The following is a 20,289-nucleotide window of genomic DNA, read 5'->3' as shown; positions in this document are numbered from 1 at the left end:
ACCAGTGCACTGTTTGCCTTGCGCTAGAGGGCAGTTACGTTCGAGCGGTGGACCCACGGTCGGTGTAAAAAGGAGCCACCGCGGCATGTTTGATTTCCGTTCCGTCGAGTTAGCGCGACAGCCTACTCACCTGATGATGCTGGCAAGGTGGACCGCCGAAATATTGTGTCCAGATGACAATATGTTCCGGCTGGAGGAGACCTGATATGAATACAAGCGAGCACTTCGCTACTGGAGTTCCATTCTTATTGGAAAGGAACTGACCTTTTGGTGCAGTGGTCAGACGACGGCGGAGGTATCACAACGATCGACCGCAGAATGAGTAGTCGCATGTCCCGGCCTTGGATTACGGCGGATCAAAGTAATCCTGGGCGTTCGTTATCGCCCCCGCAGACCGCGTGGTCCCCGCAGCCAGGCTGCAGGCCGCTAAGACCGCTGGACGAGCCAGCTGCGGCCCGGCGTGCATTAACAAACCAAATCGACGTCGCGTGAGGACGCATGGTAATCGGGCGCGCAGCAGACCGCGGCTGGAGGCGGGGCGAGGCGCGGTCCGCTCGTACTGTGCTGTGCACCGCCGGCGTGGGTGCGTCCCGGAAACAGATGCATCAGTTATGACCGCTCCGACGTCCCCGTCGCTGCGTCAGCAATTAATTAGCCGCCGGGATACGACCCGCGCCGTGGCGCAGCGCAGTAATCTGCGGGCAGCCGGCGGCAGCGGCCGCGGTTTGCAGTCACCGAGCCCTGCCCTGCAGTCTGGAGGACGGGCCACCGCAGCACGGTGTTAAAACCCTGGGCAATGTTAAGAACAGTCAACAATAAACCTCAACCCGCAAAACTGTAAACAAGTGGATTAAAGACTTCGCGGATATTGTTGCGCCTCCGTCAGCAGAAAAACAAACGTGATAGTTCGGAAAGAGCATTCACGAAGACTCACACGTATCTAATGAATCATTTACAAAATCTTTTTTGAATGATCCTGCTGCCATTTTCCCGTAATAATTTTTATTTTATTGGTACACGATCCAGATTTCGTCTTTACGTCGTTTTCAAGTGCAACGTAAGTATAAATCATAAAAAGAAGAAATGGGGCAATCATAAAAAACAGGCCATAAATACCACAGTTCCTTACCTAATTTATAGGTCAAAAGACATGAGAGTGGTATGAAATATATGTCCTTGTCACGAAGGATATCTGGTTACGTAGGCCCGATCTGTCATTACTAAAATTGAGAACATATCTAAACCGCCTAAATATATCGCAGAATTTCATTTCTGAACCCTACAGCACAGCTGTTATATGAAACAGCTAAACTACAAACAGGTGTGCGCCACACTATTATGTCTGAGCAACAGATGACGTAGACACAGATGTAACGATCTTCCAAAGATCACCCGAAAGACATCACAGTCTGCACATTGCAATCTGTGGCGTGTTAGGGAACGAGATATTTGAACTGTTTAGTTTGCTTGATAATTATATTATCTCTTCGTACACTGGTACCTAAGAGTGTTTACAGTTTACGACTCGAGGTCCTATATTAATGTTCACGCGTAAATATCGTGAAGTGTCTTGTGGTTACATGTTTGTAACAAACATGGAATTTCAGTATAGGGTTTTTAAATTACCGCTATCAGTCACAAACTTAATGCTGCCGACTATGAGACAGAAATGAACACTATCAAATACAAGGCAAATAATAATGGCTATCACGAGCATGAAATAGACGCACTATCACAACGCACAACTAAAAATTACAACAAACAACATGACACAGCTTCCAACCCAAGTACATAACGTTACCTTATTTAGGAGTCATATCACACAAAATAGCCAAGCTGTTTAAAAAAACAGACATCAGGATCACCTTTGCCACCAACAACTTGAAAAAGAAACTGATACATGACATCTCACATCCCACAGAGAAACTTAACAAAGCAGGAATTTATAAAATTACATACTGTCATTACAACAAATATTACATTGGCCAAGCGGGAAGAAATTTTAAAACCCGCTTTAAAGAACACATTGACTGTTTCAGACTTGGCAAACCGAATAAATCAGCTATAGCGAAACATATAAATGAAACAGGACAAAGTGTTACAATAGATAACGATCTCAAAGTAGTACATAATTTGGAAAAGAGATGGAAAATGAACATCTTGGAAGAAATGGAAATACTCATCCATGGCCACATGGGGAATGACGAGATCCTGAATGAAATGATAGACTTCAAAAATTCACATTTCTTTTCCAATTTCACCACAGTACTCTTAGAATAAAAGATACATAACATGACAGTCGTTCGACTCTAGCCCCAGCTGTAGCTTAGAAATATGTAAAATAAATAGTTTATGTCATGTCTTTGAGAAGGCAAATCTCTTCTATAAAAATCAACATGGATTACACAAACAGAGATCCTGCGAAACTCAACTCGATCTGTTTCTACATGATATCCACAGCGCCGTAGACAATGGCGCACAGGTTGATGCCGACTTCCTTGACTTCAGGAAGGCGTTTGAGACCGTGACACCGTGGGAAAAAAAAAAAAAAACGAGCTTATAGAGCATCGGAGCAGATTTTCTACTGGATTCAAGCCTTCCTTGCCGACAGAACTCAACACTTCGCTCTTAACGCAAAAATAATCGACAGATGGAAAGGTAATTTCCGGTGTGCCTCAAGGAAGTGTGATGGGACCGTACTGTTTACAAGTATATACATGGTCTAGTAGGAAGTATCAGGTGCTCTCTAAGGTTGTTCGCAGATGATGCGGTTGTCTATAACAAAGCAGCAACGCCAGAAGAAAATAACGATTTACGGAATGACGTCCAGCGAATTGATGAATGGTGCAGCATCTGGCAGTTCACCCTGAACGCAAATAATTGCAACATATTGCGCATACATATGAAAAGAAATCAGTTATTGTATAGCTACACTACTGATGACAAACCACTGGAAACAGTGGCAGCCGCAAAATATTTAGGAGTAACTATCCGGAGAGACCGCAAGTGTAATTACCATATAAAGCAAATTGTGGGAAAAGCAGAAGCCAGACTCAGATTCATCTTAAGGAAATGTAACTCATCCACGAAGGAGGTGGCTTATAAGGCGCTTGTTTGACCCATTCGTGAGTGCTGTTCATCTAACTGGGATCCAACGGAGGGCGGCACGTTTCGTCACGGAAGCCGTGCGGAGATGCTCAACAAACTCCATTGGCGTTGTGCATCACAGAGGGATTTACTATTGAACTTTCGAGAGACCACTTTCCGGGAAGAGTCGGACAATATATTATTTCCCCCTACACACGTCTCGCGTAACGATCATGAGGAGAAAATTCGAAAAATTAGAGCCAATACATAGGCTTAACGACAACCATTCTTTCCACGCGCCATTCGCTAGTGGAACAGAGTTGGAGGGCTCAGTTAGTGGCACAAAACATATCCTCCACTACACAGTATTACGTGGCTTGCGAAGTATGTTGTAGGTGTAGACTTACATGTGTGAAGACGACACTCTTTTGGTGGATATCTATCGAGGAAGTTTAGAGAAAAAGCATGTGACGTTGGCTGCAGAACCAACGTATATTTCGCGTAAGGACCATGAAGACAAGATAAGAAAAATTAGGGTTCGTATGGAGACACACAGACTGTCGTTTTTCCCTCGGTCTATTTGCAACTGAAACGGGGAAGAAAATGGTTAGTAGTGGTAAAGTGTGCCCTCCGCCACGGCAGCTTGCTGAGTCTGTGTGTAGATGCAGATGTAGATTGTTCGTCATCACGTGTTTCTGAGCATTAACTGTGAATTTGCATTGTGAGAAAATTCATTAAAGTCGTTCGTCTCGGTCGCTGTGAAGGAGCAGATCACAACACACGTGTTCTTGAGGTTCTCCGGGAATTGTCGTCTAGGAGCTTGACACAAAATAAAAGAGACTGCTCCTGAAAACTCGTGTTGGTGCCAAACCTTAAAAGTTTTTCCCATCTGAGTCTATACAAATATGAATTTGTACCTCCACTCCTGAAAACATGCCGTTTTCTGTGAGGGTAAACACGAGCCCCGCTTTTGTTCTGTCTGGCGAAGCCCAAGTACACGACTGTAGCAAACTGTTTATACGCTGCCACTTATTTGATTGATTCTATAACAGCGTAATAACAGAGTTGTGCGTCGAAAAACATTCGTCTGCTAATAAGACACGATAAACAGTTTGGTGCTTGTTAGAACAACTACTTTCACTCGGCGTGACGCTTCAGCTTTTGTTCATAAGTTGATACAATGCCCGAGTGAAACTCACCACACGTTTACAGTTACAAATTTCACTGCATTAACTCGCTTTTCCACCGCTTATTGTAGTTCGTTTTTATTGTCATGAGATGTTTTGATAGAAGAGATTTTAATTTTTTTTCTTTGTTGTAACTTACGTCAGTCGTGTGATTTTGTAAATTCGTCCTATGCCTTTAGTCCAACATCTATTGTACCTTGCCGATATTTTAATGAGGCGTTTGTGCCATCCGTTAACCAGTGGAGTAGCACTTATTTCTTAAGCAGAATGCCTTGGTGAAAAAATTCACTTTTAAGTATGCTGACTTTTGTCGGTAATTTGTGGTCGGGAGATACATCAAGGCCAGACAGACAGTAAAATAGTCCTGATTTGAGAGGTTCAGTAGTTTCTGCCTGATTTGTCTCCATAAGTTTGAGCGAAAAGTTCGAATTCTGTATGTAATAATCATATCTGCTTTAATCATGACGCTAGCCCTGGACTCTTCCCCTACGTCATACAAGTCTTTTTAAGTACACACCCTTCATTGTGTACAGTGAAACTAGATGTCAATGTTTATGACGTTGCGTACAGGAGAGCCAAAGCGGAAAGGTGGGACATTGTGCTGCAAGTTATCTTACGTAGACGTTTCCCCTTCAGCAGCTACGTCACAGCGGTCCATGACATAGCTAATAAAGACATGATAATGGTACACAGTATTCACAGTTCGCAGAGGAAAATCTTAGGCTTATGAAAGCTAGTGTGGAATACACCACCGTAGAGGCGAGAAACTCCCCCTCCCGAGTCAAATAGTATCCCACTTCTCATTTATGTTACTATACAGGATGGTCCATTGATCGTGACCGGGCCAAATATCTCACGAAATAAGCGTCAAACGAAAAAACTACAAAGAACGAAACTTGTCTAGCTTGAAGGGGGAAACCAGATGGCGCTTTGGTTGGCCCGCTAGTTGGCACTGCCATAGGTCAAACGGATATCACCTGCGTCTTTTGAAAATAAGAACTCCCATTTTTTATTACATATTCGTGTGGTACGTAAGGAAATATGAATGTTTTAGTTGGACCACTTTTTTCGGTTTGTGATAGATTGCGCTGTAATAGTCACAAACATATGGCTCACAGTTTTGGACGAACAGTTGGTAACAGGTAGGTTTTTTAAGTTAAAATACGGAACGTAGATACGTTTGAACATTTTATTTCGGTTGTTCCAATGTGATACATGTACCTTTGTGAACTTATCATTTCTGAGAACGCATGCTGTTACAGCGTGATTACCTGTAAATACCACATTAATGCAATAAATACTCAAAATGATGTCCGTCAACCTCATTGCATTTGGCAACACGTATAACGACATTCCTCTCAACAGCGAGTAATCCGCCTTCCGTAATGTTCGCACATGCACTGACAATGCGCTGACGCATGTTGTTAGGCGTTGTCGGTGGATCATGATAGCAGATATCCTTCAACTATCCCCACAGAAAGAAATCTGGGGACGTCCGATCCGGTGAACGTGCGGGCCATGGTATGGTGCTTCGACGACCAATCCACCTGTCATGAAATATGCTATTCAATACCGCTTCAACCGCACGTGAGCTATGTGCCGTACATCCATCATGTTGCAAGTACATTGCCATTCTGTCATGCAGTGAAACATCTTGTAGTAACGTCGGTAGAACATTACGTAGGAAATCAGCATGTAATGCACCATTTAGATTGGCATCGATAAAATGGAGGCCAATTATCCATCCTCCCATAATGCCGCACCATACATTAACCCGCCAAGGTCGCTGACGTTCCACTTGTCGCAGCCATCGTGGATTTTCCGTTGCCAAACAGTGCATATTATGCCGGTTTACGTTACCGCTGTTGGTGAATGACGCTTCGTCGCTAAATAGAACGCGTGCAAAAGATCTGTCATCGTCCTGTAATTTCTCTTGTGCCCAATGGCAGAACTGTACACGACTTTCAAAGTCGTCGCCATGCAATTCCTGGTGCATAGAAATATGGTACGGGTGCAATCGATGTTGATGTAGCATTCTCAACACCGACGTTTTTTAGATTCCCGATTCTCGCGCACTTTGTCTGCTACTGATGTGCGGATTAGCCGCGACAGCAGCTAAAACACCTACTTGGGCATCATCATTTGTTGCAGGTCGTGGTTGACGTTTCACATGTGGCTGAACACTTCCTGTTTCCTTAAATAACATAACTATCCGGCGAACGGTCCGGACACTTGGATGATGTCGTCCAGGATACCGAGCAGCATACATAGCACACGCTCGTTGGGCATTTTGATCACGATAGCCATACATCAACACGATATAGACGTTTTCCGCAATTGGTAAATGGTCCATTTCAACACAGGTAATGTATCACGAAGCAAATACCGTCCGCAGTGGTGGAATGTTACGTGATACCACGTACTTATACGTTTGTGACTATTACAGCGCTATCTATCACAAAGCGAAAAAAGTGGTCCAACTAAAACATTCATATTTCTTTACGTACTACACGAATAATTAATAAAAAATGAGGGTTCCTATTGAAAAAAACGCAGTCGATATTTGTTTGACCTATGGCAGCGCCATCTAGCGGGCCAACCATAGCGCCATCTGGTTTCCCCCTTCAAGCTAGACGAGTTTCGTTCTTTGTAGTTTTTCGTTTGATGCTTATTTCGTGAGATATTTGCCACGGTCACTGTCAATGGACCACCCTGTATATCTTAAATTCCTTGCGTATCATACTGAGGAAATTGCCATTAGAGATACAGTTGTGTGCGCACTTATCGGAATAATGTTTCCTCTATTTTGAATCACAAACATTAAGAAAGTGCGTATTCGTTATTAAGAAATCGACAGAAATATGAGTATGCATTTCTTTCTCTAAGCCATATAAGTCGGAATATGAACCTGAAAATTTGCAGCGGTCATCATATAGGCATCTCTGAGAGAAGGACGGAAAATACGCTACAAACGGAAGTGCGACGTCGGTTCTCTGACGTAGGGCAACCTGGAAGTTCTCCAGCGAACACGCGCAGTGTTGTCGCACGGGTCTGCGGGCGCCGTGGCGGGGGATGCGCTGTCTGCAGCAGGTAGTGGGGTGTTGGGGCGCCGGCTGAGCGCACCGAGAGGTCGCTGTCTTATCCAATATGCAGAAGGAAGCGCACGCGAATCAATTCGGTTTCGTTGCTACAGCCGAGCCGAGCCCGCGGGCGCGGCGCGGCGTAGCGGACCTTGCATCCCGGCCCGCCTCGGCGGCTGCGGCAGCCAGACCGAGTTTTCTGGCCGCAAATGAAATCAGGGCCACAGACCGATATGCTCCACATATCTCGGGCGCAGGGGCACTCGAATATGTTCCGCAGCAGATCCCTCCGCTTCCTGTTGGCGGGGGATGGTCGCCTGTGCCGCGCAAACGCCGTGTTGTAGAAAGATCCCTCTTTAAACAAACAAACAAAACTGAAGTGTGCGCTGCTTATCTCAAGATGCTACAAGCATAATTTCTTCGATATGGGTCTTCATTAGCAATCTGACGAATGAAAGTAAATTGCATGAGTAAAATATAATAATTCCATCTGAGAAGAGGCTGTGTTAGTCGTGTAGATGGAAGTTATACACTACTGGCCATTAAAATTGCTACACCACAAAGATGACGTGCTACTGACGCGAAATTTAACCGACAGGTAGAATATGCTGTAATATGCTTTTCAGAGCATTCAAGGTTGGCGCCGGTCAAGTGACAGGTGAGCCTTAACTATATATATACTAAGATGGTATCTGTTCTTTCGGACATGTCCGCTTGACCGCACAAACAGTGCCCGAACTCTTACGGGAATCGGCAACGCGCCGCTAGTAACGAGTATAATGGGCGGGGGCACTACGAATGTAGTGTGGGACAATACGTTGAGAATGTGGGTTTCGCGGAGGCGTGCCAGAGATAAAGCCCTGCAGTCGCACTATCCTCTGTGTCCTCGGTGGCTCAGATGGATAGAGCGTCTGCCATGTAAGCAGGAGATCCCGGGTTCGAGTCCCGGTCGGGGCACACATTTTCAGACATGTCCGAAAGAACAGATACCATCTTAGTATATAAAAGTACTGTTTCTCTGCATATCGCCGCCGCGAAATTGCCGACTGCTAGTGCCTGTGTATTTCGTTGAAACAGCTCATCACAGTGGCGACACCGCTCGTTTGAATATTTGTCTGTGTGAAAAGAACAAACACTCAAGTTCCCAACATAGATTGTAATTCCATTCCAGCTTTTTGTTGGAATAAGACGAAGAGGAAGAGGAAATTGTGGTTAAGCTAATTAGATCTAGATAACATATTTCAATCTCTTCCGTTCTGTATGGCTTGCGGACTCATTCCTGAAATCGTTAATGTTTGTGGCCATGCGGAGCAGGATCGAGTCGTTCATCTTCGTTATCTAGACTGTAGCAGAAATAAAATCCTACGTGCACAGTATGACCGGTAATCCCAAGAAGATGGCCGCCAAACCGCTCCTCCAGTGGTAAAGCCGCATCAGTGAGTTCCAGCGACAACTTGTCCGTTGCTTTGACTGGCAACAGCAGTCAAGTAGTCACTGCCAGCCGTCATTGCTAGCCGCAACGGCCGCCAGTTCCAATGACAAAGTATCTTAAAGGCAACTCGAACTGGGAACTCGACAGACGTAGGCTCACATCATCAAGCACTTTGTGGAAGCATGCTTGGCCGTCAATTACGTAGTTTTGGTCAGGCATACGGACTGTTCAAGTCGCTTTACGCATAAATGACTTTCATATACGAAATATTTTGTCAGCGTAGCAACGTGCACATGCCTGAGGGTGTGTGCAGAATTGTACCAGCAAACAACAGTAGTGAAGCAATCTTTGTAGATCGAATGATGCAAGGAAATCAATTCTGAGTTGCTGGAAAAGCTTATTCGGGCATATGTAAAACATCTTCAGGGTCATTAAATGAAAAACATACGCAAAGAGGGATGTTCCATGCGTTTCACTTCAAAAGAAATACAAAACAAATGTCACAGACAGACATGTCGTATTAAAAATATAAATTCTCCACTAATCAGTAACAGGAGGAAAAGATATGAAGTATTTATTGTGTTGGATAGGAAGGTAGGAGAAGCGTAAGTTAACCCTCGCGTATTACAAATGTGCATAGATGTCTATTTGAGGTACCGTAGATTCTTTAACTAGCGAGGAATCGCATTATTGCTGTCAGTCTTCAGTAGGATGCTACAGTTTGTCCCACGATCACAATGCGCTTTTCAGTCAGTGTTACGAGTGATAAGAGATACAAACATGTTTGTCCATTCACCCTTAATTAGTAATACCCATGACGCGGATTATCTTCAATTCACAGAATAATTAAACGTGAAAATAAGTCTTTCGTTCCATTAACCAATCTTTACACTACAAATCACGTTTTCTGTTTCGCTTTGTTTTATCATTTCATAATGCAAAGCTTGCCTAAAGTAACAAACCACTGTCATCCGAGCTCTACATTTTTGTAGCATAAACTCATGCTTTTACATGCATGCTTCCTCTGTGTGGAAACGATGGGAATTTCATGGATGTTTGTCGATATTAGCTGAAGCATTCGATTTCTTCTCGGAAACCCACAGCCGAACTGCCACTTTCCAGCATAACCTGGGCCTCGGGCTACGCTACTGGTTCGTGTGTCACCGCAACCTAAATTTCGAAAATTAATACAAAATAAAACGAAATATTGTCAGAGTGCTGTTCTCTTTATGTCTGGACACGTACGGCGTCATATCCTACATCATCTTGACGTTACGGGACAAAGCCCCATAGCTGGTATCGAAAGGTTCAGTTAAACCACTTCTGAAGTTACGTATGTGGCCATATTCAGCCAGCTGCCAGGAAATATTTGCGCGCTGGATATGTCTGAAAATTGGAGGGAATCAAGAATCGCATTTATTAAGGGTCGTAGCCTACCAGCTACAAAAATTTCCTCCGGTTCACGCAGATGTCGCTGCACGCTGTTGTACGAGATGTACGCTGGGGTTACGGAGCGCCAGGCACGTTACTTCATTACTGTCGGCGACGGCGACGGCGACGGCGTCCCACGCCTGCAAGGCGTCGTGGCGCGCCCAGGAATGCCTGAAGAATGCGAGTGTGCGCCGCCACAATGGGGACAGAACCGGTACAGCGCCCACGGCCTCCGTGCCTGCGCTTGTTTCTGTACGGCACGCCCTGCGCTCTCCTCAAACTTTTGCCCTGTGAGCCGTGACCTGTGGCAGGTGTTTTTTGCGGCTGACTTCTTATGTGAGCGAAATGAAGAAAATATCCCTACCTGGCACTGAGGTGATGTTGATACCAATGAAATTATTTTTTGATATGTTGGCACGATTTGCACAAAAATGTTACAAGACTGGCGACATTGTTTCGTCAAAAGATTGTCCTGGCACATATACGTTTCCTTTCAGGTTGAAATTCCAAGTATCCCTTGAGTCAATTTTTGTTGCATGTGAAAGCAGCTACACTCGTTTGCATTGACTGAAACTGTTTCTGACGTCACATCATATACATGTGATCAAAAGCATCCGGACACCACCAGAAACATACGTTTTTCATATTAGCTGCTTTGTGCTGCCCCCTATTACCAGGTACTCCATATCAGCGACCTCAGTAGTCATTAGACATCGTGAGATACCAGAAAGGGGCGCTCCGCGGAACTCACAGACTTCGAATGTTGTCAGGTGATTGGATGACACTTCTGTCATACGTCTGTATGCGAAATTTCTACACTCCTAAACATCGATAGGTCCACTGTTTCCGATGTGATAGTGAAGTGGAAACGTGAAGGGACACGTACAGCACGAAAGCGTACATGCCGACCTCGTCTGTTGAATGACAAACAACGCCGACAGTTGAAGAGGTTCGCAATGTGTAATAGGCAGACATCTATCGAGACCATCACACAGGAATTCCAAACTGCATCAGGATCCACTGCAAGTACTATGACAGTTAGTCGTGAGGTGAGAAAACTGAGTTCATGTTCGAGCGGCTGCTCATCACGCTGGTACATGACAAACGACGCCTTGCTTGGTGTAAGGAGCGTAAACAATGGACGACTGAACAGTGGGAAAACGTTGTATGTAGTGACGAATCACGGTACACAATGTGGCGTTCCGATGGCAAGGTGTGGTGGGTATGGCGAACGCCCGGTGAACGTCGTCTGTCAGCGTGTGTAGCGTCAACAGTAAAATTCGGAGGCGGTGGTGTTATGAGACGGTCGTGTTTTTCATGGAGGGGGGTTGAATCCCTTGTTGTTTTGAGTGGCGCTATCACATCACAGTAAGTACCTTCTTGCTTCCCACCGTTGAAGAGCAATTCGGGGATGGCGATTGCATCTTTCAACACAATCGAGCACCTGTTCATAATGCACGACCTGTGGCGAAGTGGTTACACGACAGTAACATCCCTGTAATGGACTGGCCTGCACAGAGTCCTGACCTGAATCCTATAGAAAACCTTTACGATGTTTTTGAACGCCGATTTGGCGCCAGGCCTCACCGACCGACATCGATACATCTCCTCAGTGTAACACTCCGTAAAGAACGGGCTGCCATTCACCAAGAAACCTTCCAACACCTGATTGAACGTGTGCCTGCGAGAGTGGAAACTGTCATCAAGGCTAAGGGTGGGCCACTACTATACTGAATTCTAGCATTACCGATGGAGGACACCGCGAACTTGTAAGTCATTTTCAGCCAAGTGTCCGGATACTTTTGTCATATTGTCTATTAGCAATTATTCAAATTTCAGCCAGAATTTGTTAATTACTTGTCATTAGTTACTTCAAAACTATATTTTGTTCAAAATCTAAAATAAAAATATTAATCTATATTAACAGTTTTCTAGCACTTGGTGGTATGAACAAGTGTGTAATTGTTGTTCTAAAAAATTATTTCATCAATCACATGTGATAATTACCTAGCCCGCATCTCGTGGTCGTGCGGTAGCTTTCTCGCTTCCCACGCCCGGGTTCCCGGGTTCGATTCCCGGCGGGGTTAGGGATTTTCTCTGCCTCGTGATGGCTGGGTGTTGTGTGCTGTCCTTAGGTTAGTTAGGTTTAAGTAGTTCTAAGTTCTAGGGGACTGATGACCATAGATGTTAAGTCCCATAGTGCTCAGAGCCATTTGAACCATTTGATAATTACCTAGATATGTTTTAACTTCCGTAATGAACTGCTGTAATGTGTACATACACAGCGCTAGAAAACTGTTTATTGACTTCAATACTTTGCGTTTTGGATTTTGACTAACGCTGTAGTTTTACTTTACGTAATGGTTTGGAAGTGAACAAACACATTCGAAACTAATAACATGTAATTCAAATGCATTGCAACTACGATAAGAGACTAAAGAAATAGCAAGATTAAAGAAAGTTGGCGGTCCTTCTCCTAGCGCAATGTTTGAATTCAATTAACTTTGCCAGATAGTCACTGCAATTAAATTTGACATCGTGCGATGATTCCAGGTATATGAGAAATCCTCGCGTAACAAGATTCGAACTGTTGTCACAGGAACGTGATATCAACATTCTTCAAAAGCAATGACGCACTTTGTGTCAAACTGGACGCTGTTGACACAACGGTCACTGTTAACTTGCAGCATGCCACCACTGCGAACCAATCAGCAAAGTACTTGTTTCCATTGAAATTAGCGAAAAAGGTCCTAAACCAGAACATTCAGTGCTAATCTACAAAAAAATGAGTGTTGATATATGAATCAGTATTTGCGTACATATTTCTTCACCGAACGATAAAGCTACGTGCCAATGTGTCACGTCTCATGCGCTCCGTCGCACTCGCAGTCGTGCTATGGCGAACGGACCTGGAGCCGAGAACCCGCACACCGACATAGGTTCCGGAGGTCGGCGAGCGTGCCAGAGGCAGCCGTGATAGAGCAACAAACATGACAACAGTTCAGTACTTAGTTCACCCTTCCTTACGCGCCACCGAACCCTTTGTTAGTACAATGAAAAGTTTCAGGACCGGATGACTTAGTTGCTGATAAATCTTCCGGGTTGTATGATCGTGGTCCGTGAAACACTTCCGTTCGTAACGTTTCACCGAGAGGCGCTGGACGTCTTCAGACGGGATCGTACTTTTGTCAGCATGACTCATTGGAACCACGAGCACATTTGAAGATGTCCAGCGCATCTCTGGACGAACGGAAATGTTCCACGAACCACGACCATAGAACCAAGAAGATTTACCAGCAGCTACAACTGTTTGTGTTCGAAGCGAAATCATGGCATGATTTAAAGGATAAATTGCGAAACATAACGAAGAACAGTTAGTAAAAGCGAAAGCAGAACGTACGGAAAATATCGTTAGACAACGAGACAAGTTAGTTACATACGACACAGAGATTCAGCAGTTAGCTAGAAGTTAAAGACCAATATTGAAGCACAGTGGTTGGGTGTAACATGCAACAAAATTCTGCTGACTGAATCGGGAAATAAATCATCCGCTGGTGCAACTGACTGCTTCATTTATTTATTCTGTCAGAAAGAGTTCTGACGCTAAAGCGTCATCATCAAATGTTCATCGTCATTATCATTTTCTTCTTCTTCTTGCTCATTATACAGCATCAGTATTTATATTCTCAAGACAGAGTATATAAATAAATAATAATGCCAACTGTAGTTGTCGAAGAATTATTTCTCGACTTATTATTATCATCTACGAGGCTATAATAATTTGCTCTACATACACGAAGCGACTCGTCATACAGGCTGTAGAAGGCGTTGGCTGCAGCAATTTAGGAATTACATAACAGATACATTTAAGAAGGAAGTATTAATTCTAACGAAATACAACGAGTAAATAAAAGGGAGAGAGAGGGAGGAGAGGGGGGGAGGGGCGAAGAAAGAGAGACACACACACACACAGAGAGAGAGAGAGAGAGAGAGAGAGAGAGAGAGAGAGATACAGCGATAAAAAGACGTCGGAAAATGTTTGAGTATTTACCCTCACATACCCCACAGAACGCAATAAGGCACGTTTCCTCTTATACAAGCGAACAGACGAGAACCAAAATACTCGATTCGCATCTCCAGGCAGCCAACACTGCGGCGTGCGCACTTTCTAGTACTCCTCTCCGACAGCAACTAGCCCTTGTTAGCGCTACATCTCGCTAATCAAATTAGCGGACCTGACCGTAGTGTCAGTCACACAGCGTCAAACATCTGTAGCGCATTTTCTCTTTGTCCTAAACGTCTAGGAATATAAACTTATAATTTGCACAAGAAAAAGAGCAGGAATCAAAATGATACTAAATCTACTGTAGCGATTTCTGTTGGTAAAATGTTTCTCTTTGAAACAGGAGGACTGAGCAACACAGTTCAAACGAAATTTCGTTCTTTGTTCACATTGCAGTAACTTTGAGGTTTACTGAACATCAATCTCTGACATTCTCTCTCTCTCTGTTTTCCTTCTCTCTCTCTCTCTCTCTCTCTCTCTCTCTCTCTCTCTCACTCACTCTCTCTCCCCCTCTTTTCTCCTGTTACCGACCTCCGTTTTCGTTTTTCTTGCTCTAATCTTCTCTCACCTACATACTCTTTTCATTCAGTGTTCTCAATAATCTCAAAATTCTCTGAGCCTTTTGTTGTATTGCTCTCTATTTGCAGATACCACAGCGCACGTCAACTACCCCCATCTTCAAGGAAATTTTCTATAGGCTGCTTTCCTACAGTACTCTCAAAGTATCTCTTCATTTCGTAGTTCATCTGCCCACAATTTTCTTTTTGTATACGGTATTGCAGATTTTTTTATCATTTCTTCTGCCTTTCCAAACTCCGCGTTTCATTTCGTGTTGTAAAGGGTCATAGCTTTCTATTTATTGAAGCATTTATTGCCGTCTAAATTATTGTGAAGAGCTGATACGAAAAATTTGGTTTTCAATCAGAAATGGTGATGAGATGTCAGAAACATTAATCTTTTTCATACCGAGAAGATAATATCTACCGAAACCGGAAAATGTAATGAAAAAGTATTAATACCACTCCGCGCATTTTTTAAAATACCAATTTAAAAAAAAATGGTTCAAATTGCTCTGAGCACTGTGCGACCTAACATCTGAGGTCATCAGTCCCCTAGAACTTAGAACTACTTAAACCTAACTAACCTAAGGACATCACATACATCCATGCTCGAGGCAGGATTCGAACCTGCGACCTAGCGGTCGCGCGGTTCCAGACTGAAGCGTCTAGAACCGCTCGGTCACACAGGCCGGCTACCAAATTCATTTTATACTTTTAAAGAATTTCCTTCTTGAGGACTCTGGCTGAACTTGTAACTGACAACAAAAAATATAGTATAACGTTGTGAAATATTGCCATACTGACGTAGCTTTAATAGGTTCACACTTTTGTGTTCGTTAATACCTGTCTGAAACGAAATTCCCTCTAGATCAGTTTATATGAGTACAAGATAGGACAAGACCAGGAAACTATCACCTTCCATTACATTTTACTAATGAAGGGGAATAACAGGCACCTCAACAAATATAGTGTGTCTCCCAGCCTGCTGCGAGCCTTTCGACTTCACGTCAGTTTGAAGTTTTTAATTTTCCAACTGTCTTTTACGAAAAGTTTTTCGTTTGTTTAGTTCCCCTAGTGCGGTGATAGAGTCATTGATTTTTCATGAAGACTGGCATAAACAGATTTAAAAAGATAGTTTTATGAACTAGTCGCGGAGGGGAAGTTATACGTAAATATTCCTGTCTTTATTCTGTCGGTCACTGATGGCCACTGAGTACTACACAAATAGAAAGCACTGAAGCTCAAATATGTACGGAAAGCTGGCTAAAGCCGGAAATAAGTTCAGCTGAAAGTTTTTCAAACGACCTAACAGTGAACACAGGATAGATTAAATGCAGTTGGTGGTGGAGTATTTATTGCCGTCAGAAGTAGTTTACCTTGTAGTGAAATTTAGTAGACAGTTCCTGCGATATAGTATGGGTAGAGGTTTTACTTGACAATCGTACTAAACTATTAACTGGATCGTTTTACCGACCCCCCGACTCCGAAGATATAGTTGCTGAACAGTTCAAAGAAACCTTGAGTCTCATTTCAAATAGGTACCCTCGATATGATGGAAAAATTATACGTTTAAAGCTGACGGCAGGCATAAAACGTCATCCGAAATTGTACTGAGTGCGTTCTCAGAAAATTATTTTGAACCATTACTTCATGAGCTAACTGGAAGCGTAAATGGTTTGCGAAACATACTTGACCTTTTAGCAACAAATAATCCTGAACAAATAGGGAGTATCATGACGAATACAGGTCAGATCGCTGTTGCAGAAGCAACGAAAAAACATGCAAAATTTAATAGAACGCAAAATCCCCAACATTGGCAAAGTTTTGAAGAAGTTAGAAATATAACGCGTACTTCAATGCGAGATGTTTTTAATAATTTCCACAATGAAACTCTCTCTCGGAATCTGGCAGAAAACCCGAAGATATTATTGTCATACATAAAGCACACCAGAGGCAAGATGCAATCAATACTTTCACTATGCGATAACAACGGTGAAATCACTGATGAAAGTGCCACTAAAGCAGAGTTATTAAACACTGTTTTGCGAAACTCCTTCACCAAAGAAGAGGAAGTAAATATTCTTGAATTCCAATGAAGAACAACTGCCAAGATGAGAAACATTGAAGTAGATATCTTCGGTGTAGCAAAGCAGCTTCAATCACTTAATAAAGGCAAGGCCTCCGGTCCAGATTATATACCAGTCAGGTTCCTTTCAGAGTATGCTGATAGAAAAGCTCCATATTTAGCAATTATATACAACCGCTCGCTCACAGAAAATTCCGTACCTAAAGACTGGAAAATGCTCAAGTCACACCAATACCCAAAAAGGGAAATAGGTGTAATCCGCCTAATTACAGGACCATATCAGTAACGTCGGTTTCCAGTAGGGTTTTGGAACATATACTGTGTTCGAACAATACGAATTACCTCGAAAAAAACTGTTTATTGACACATAGTCAGCATGGATTAAGAGAACATCGTCCTAGTGAAACACAACTAGCTTTTTATACTCATGAAGTAATGAGTGCGACTGATATGGGATGTCAAATTGATTCCATATTGTTAGATTTCCAGAAGCCTTTCGACACCGTTCTTCACAAGCGTCTTCTAACCAAACTGCGTGCCTATGCAATATTGCCTCATTTGTGCGACTGGGTTCTTGATTTCCTGTCAGAAACGTGACCGTTCGTAGTAATAGACGGAAAGTCATCGAGTAAAACAGAAATAATACCGGCGTTCCCCAAGGAAGTGTTATAGGCCCTCTACTGATCTTGATCTACATTAACGACATTGGGGACAATCTGAGTAGCCCTATTAGACTGTTTGCAGATGATGCTGTCATTTACGGTCTTGTAAAGTCACCAGATGACCAAACGAATTGCAAAATGGATTACAATTACAAATAACCTAAATTGGAACGATCACATAGATAATGTTGAGGGCAGAGTAAACCAAAGACTGTGACTCATTGGTAGAAGACTTAGAAGGTGTAACAGGTCTACTAAAGAGACTGCTTACAACACGCTTGTCAAAATGGCTCTGAGCACTACGCGACTTAACTTCTGAGGTCATCAGTCCCCTAGAACTTAGAACTACTTAAACCTAACTAACCTAAGACATCACACACATCCATGCCCGCGGCAGGATTCGAACCTGCGACCGTAGCGGTCGCACGGTTCCAGCCTGCAGCGCCTAGAACTGCACGGCCACTCCGGCCGGCCCACGCTTGTCCGCGCTATTCTGAAGTACTGCTGTGCGGTGCGGGATCCGCTTCAGGTGGGACTCACGGGTGACATCGAAAAAGTTCAAAGTAGGGCGGCTCGTTTTGTACTATCGCGAAGTAGGAGAGACAGTGCCACAGACATGATACGTGATTTGGAGAGCCCATCACTGAAACAAAGGCGTTTTTCGTTGCGACGGGATCTTCTCATGAAATTTCAGTCACCAGTTTTCTCCACCGATTGCGAAAACGTTCTGTTGGCACCCACCTACACAAGGAGAAATTCTAAAGAGAAATCAAAGCCCGCACAGGAAAATTTAAGAGCTCGTTTTTGCCACGCACCGTTCGAGAGTGGAACGGTCGAGAGACAGCTTGAAGGTGGTTCATTGAACCCTCTGCCAGGCACTTTATTGTGAATAGCAGAGTAATCACGTAGATGTAGATGTAGATAAATCGAACTTTCCGCAGAACAAAAGTGGCCTTTCTGACACGGGACGTACTATCACATTTGAAGATATGCAACCATTCCACGTCCCTACGTTGCTCCGGACTCTGGTTTTAAGAGTAATAAAAAAATTTGGTGGTTTCCTTTGTTTCTGATTATACCTCTGTCATCATGAAAGCAATACTAACGTATTTCTACACGTTGGGGCTTCGTGTACGTTTCCGTCGTAACATACTAGGCATAATTAACAGTAACTGTTGTCGTAAGTATCTGTACACAAGTATCTGGTTGTTACCAACGTAAGGCTTCTCGAAATGCGTCACACAATCAATTTCACTGTAGAGCTATGCCGATTTTTCTGCTGGTACCATAAAAATATACGGCCTTTCATGTCTATGTTTTAATTCCGGATTTGTTAAATATTAAATGAAATGGAAATGAATATTTACGTTACAAAATTGTATTAAAATCGATTGTCTCACAATAGACATTTAATATATTCCAAATTAAACATGTAAAAACGAAGAAAATTATCTCATTACTAGAAGCGTAACTGGAACTGTGCTGTATGCAGTGGCAGCAATCTGTGTCCATGATGCAACGCTAGTGGGCCCTACTGAGAGTTGTAAGCCAAACCATCCGTGGCAAATATCCAACGAAATATGTTTATTGAAACAGTAATAGAAGTAACTGATGCTAGTTTCCAAGTGTTTAGTCGTGTAGCAACGTGCCTCTCTGAACGCACATTAATGCTTTGCCAAACGATCCAGGTCGAGCTGGCTTCATTACTGATGGTAGAAGATAGTTTCATGCTTCGATTCCGCTATAAGAAAGACAGGCATACGGTATCTGTCTTTTTATATAGGAATTCTGATTAAAGTATCTTTGACCGGCAGCATTCGGACCACCTAACTTGTTTTTACTCCGGTTTTTATCCCGATTGTTAGTTTATTTGCGATTCATTTGACTCCGTGTTCCGTGGTAATGCGCGATTAATTTATAGGCGAAGTCGAACGCCAAAATGCATAACACAGCTTTCGCATTTGATTCGCATTGATTAAAAATCACTATAACAGCAACTATCTACTAAATCTTCAAAAACTGTGCATGTTACTCTGTTTTGCACGCGGTATCCTTAGTAACGTTACAACAAGCAACTGAACTTCCACTTGAAGCTACTTGTCTTAAGGCTGTCTTCATAAACAACCGTTAAAACAGATATAAGGTCAACAGACGAAAATAAAGATATAAATTAAAGAAATGCTGATCACTCGAAGCAAGTTAAAGTCGAAAAAAATTGTGAAAGGAAATGACAAAAAAATGCGAGCTTAATTCTACTCAGGCACTTAGTGCACAAACGGTATTATAATACTGATGACCTAACTGCTCACCAGCGTTTTGGATTAGACCCTGGATGTTCCTACAACGTCTCAGGCAATAAGGCGGTAGGACATTTTTGATGATCCCTAGGTGTTTCCCACCAGAAAAGCTCACTGGGGTACTCTTTATACAGCTGGTGGTAAAATTTACTACCTTATAATCCGGTGGATATGGGGAAAAAACGATGTGGCGAGCTGTTCCATAGTGAGATGTCACAGTGGTTAACGATCTGGACGCAGAATCCGTACTTAGAATTTCTGTAATGTTTCCTAAATCGCTGAAGCCAAAAGCTATAATGGATTCTCTGTGAGAACCACAACTGATTCCCATCAACCTTTTCCCCGCCATTCTGCAGCCAAGCTAGTCTTCTGTTCCTTTTCACTTCACTATCGACGACAAGGCG

General features: G+C 43.2%; 1 protein-coding gene and 1 non-coding gene across 3 annotated transcripts in view; one reads left to right on the top strand and one right to left on the bottom strand.

Annotated features, from left to right (window-relative positions):
• Positions 1-20,289, bottom strand: part of LOC124607035 (leucine-rich repeat-containing protein 4-like) — a 1,293,164-nt gene that overhangs the window by 394,279 nt on the left and 878,596 nt on the right. The window lies entirely within an intron of this gene.
• On the top strand, positions 8,238-8,311 carry Trnat-ugu. Its single transcript has one exon. It is a non-coding gene; the product is annotated as a tRNA-Thr (tRNA).

Source organism: Schistocerca americana, chromosome 1 (genome assembly GCF_021461395.2).
Source record: "Schistocerca americana isolate TAMUIC-IGC-003095 chromosome 1, iqSchAmer2.1, whole genome shotgun sequence".
NCBI classification, from domain to species: Eukaryota; Metazoa; Arthropoda; class Insecta; order Orthoptera; family Acrididae; genus Schistocerca; species Schistocerca americana.
The sequence above is the reverse complement of the archived record's forward strand: the minus strand, read 5'-3'. Positions and strand labels throughout refer to the sequence as shown.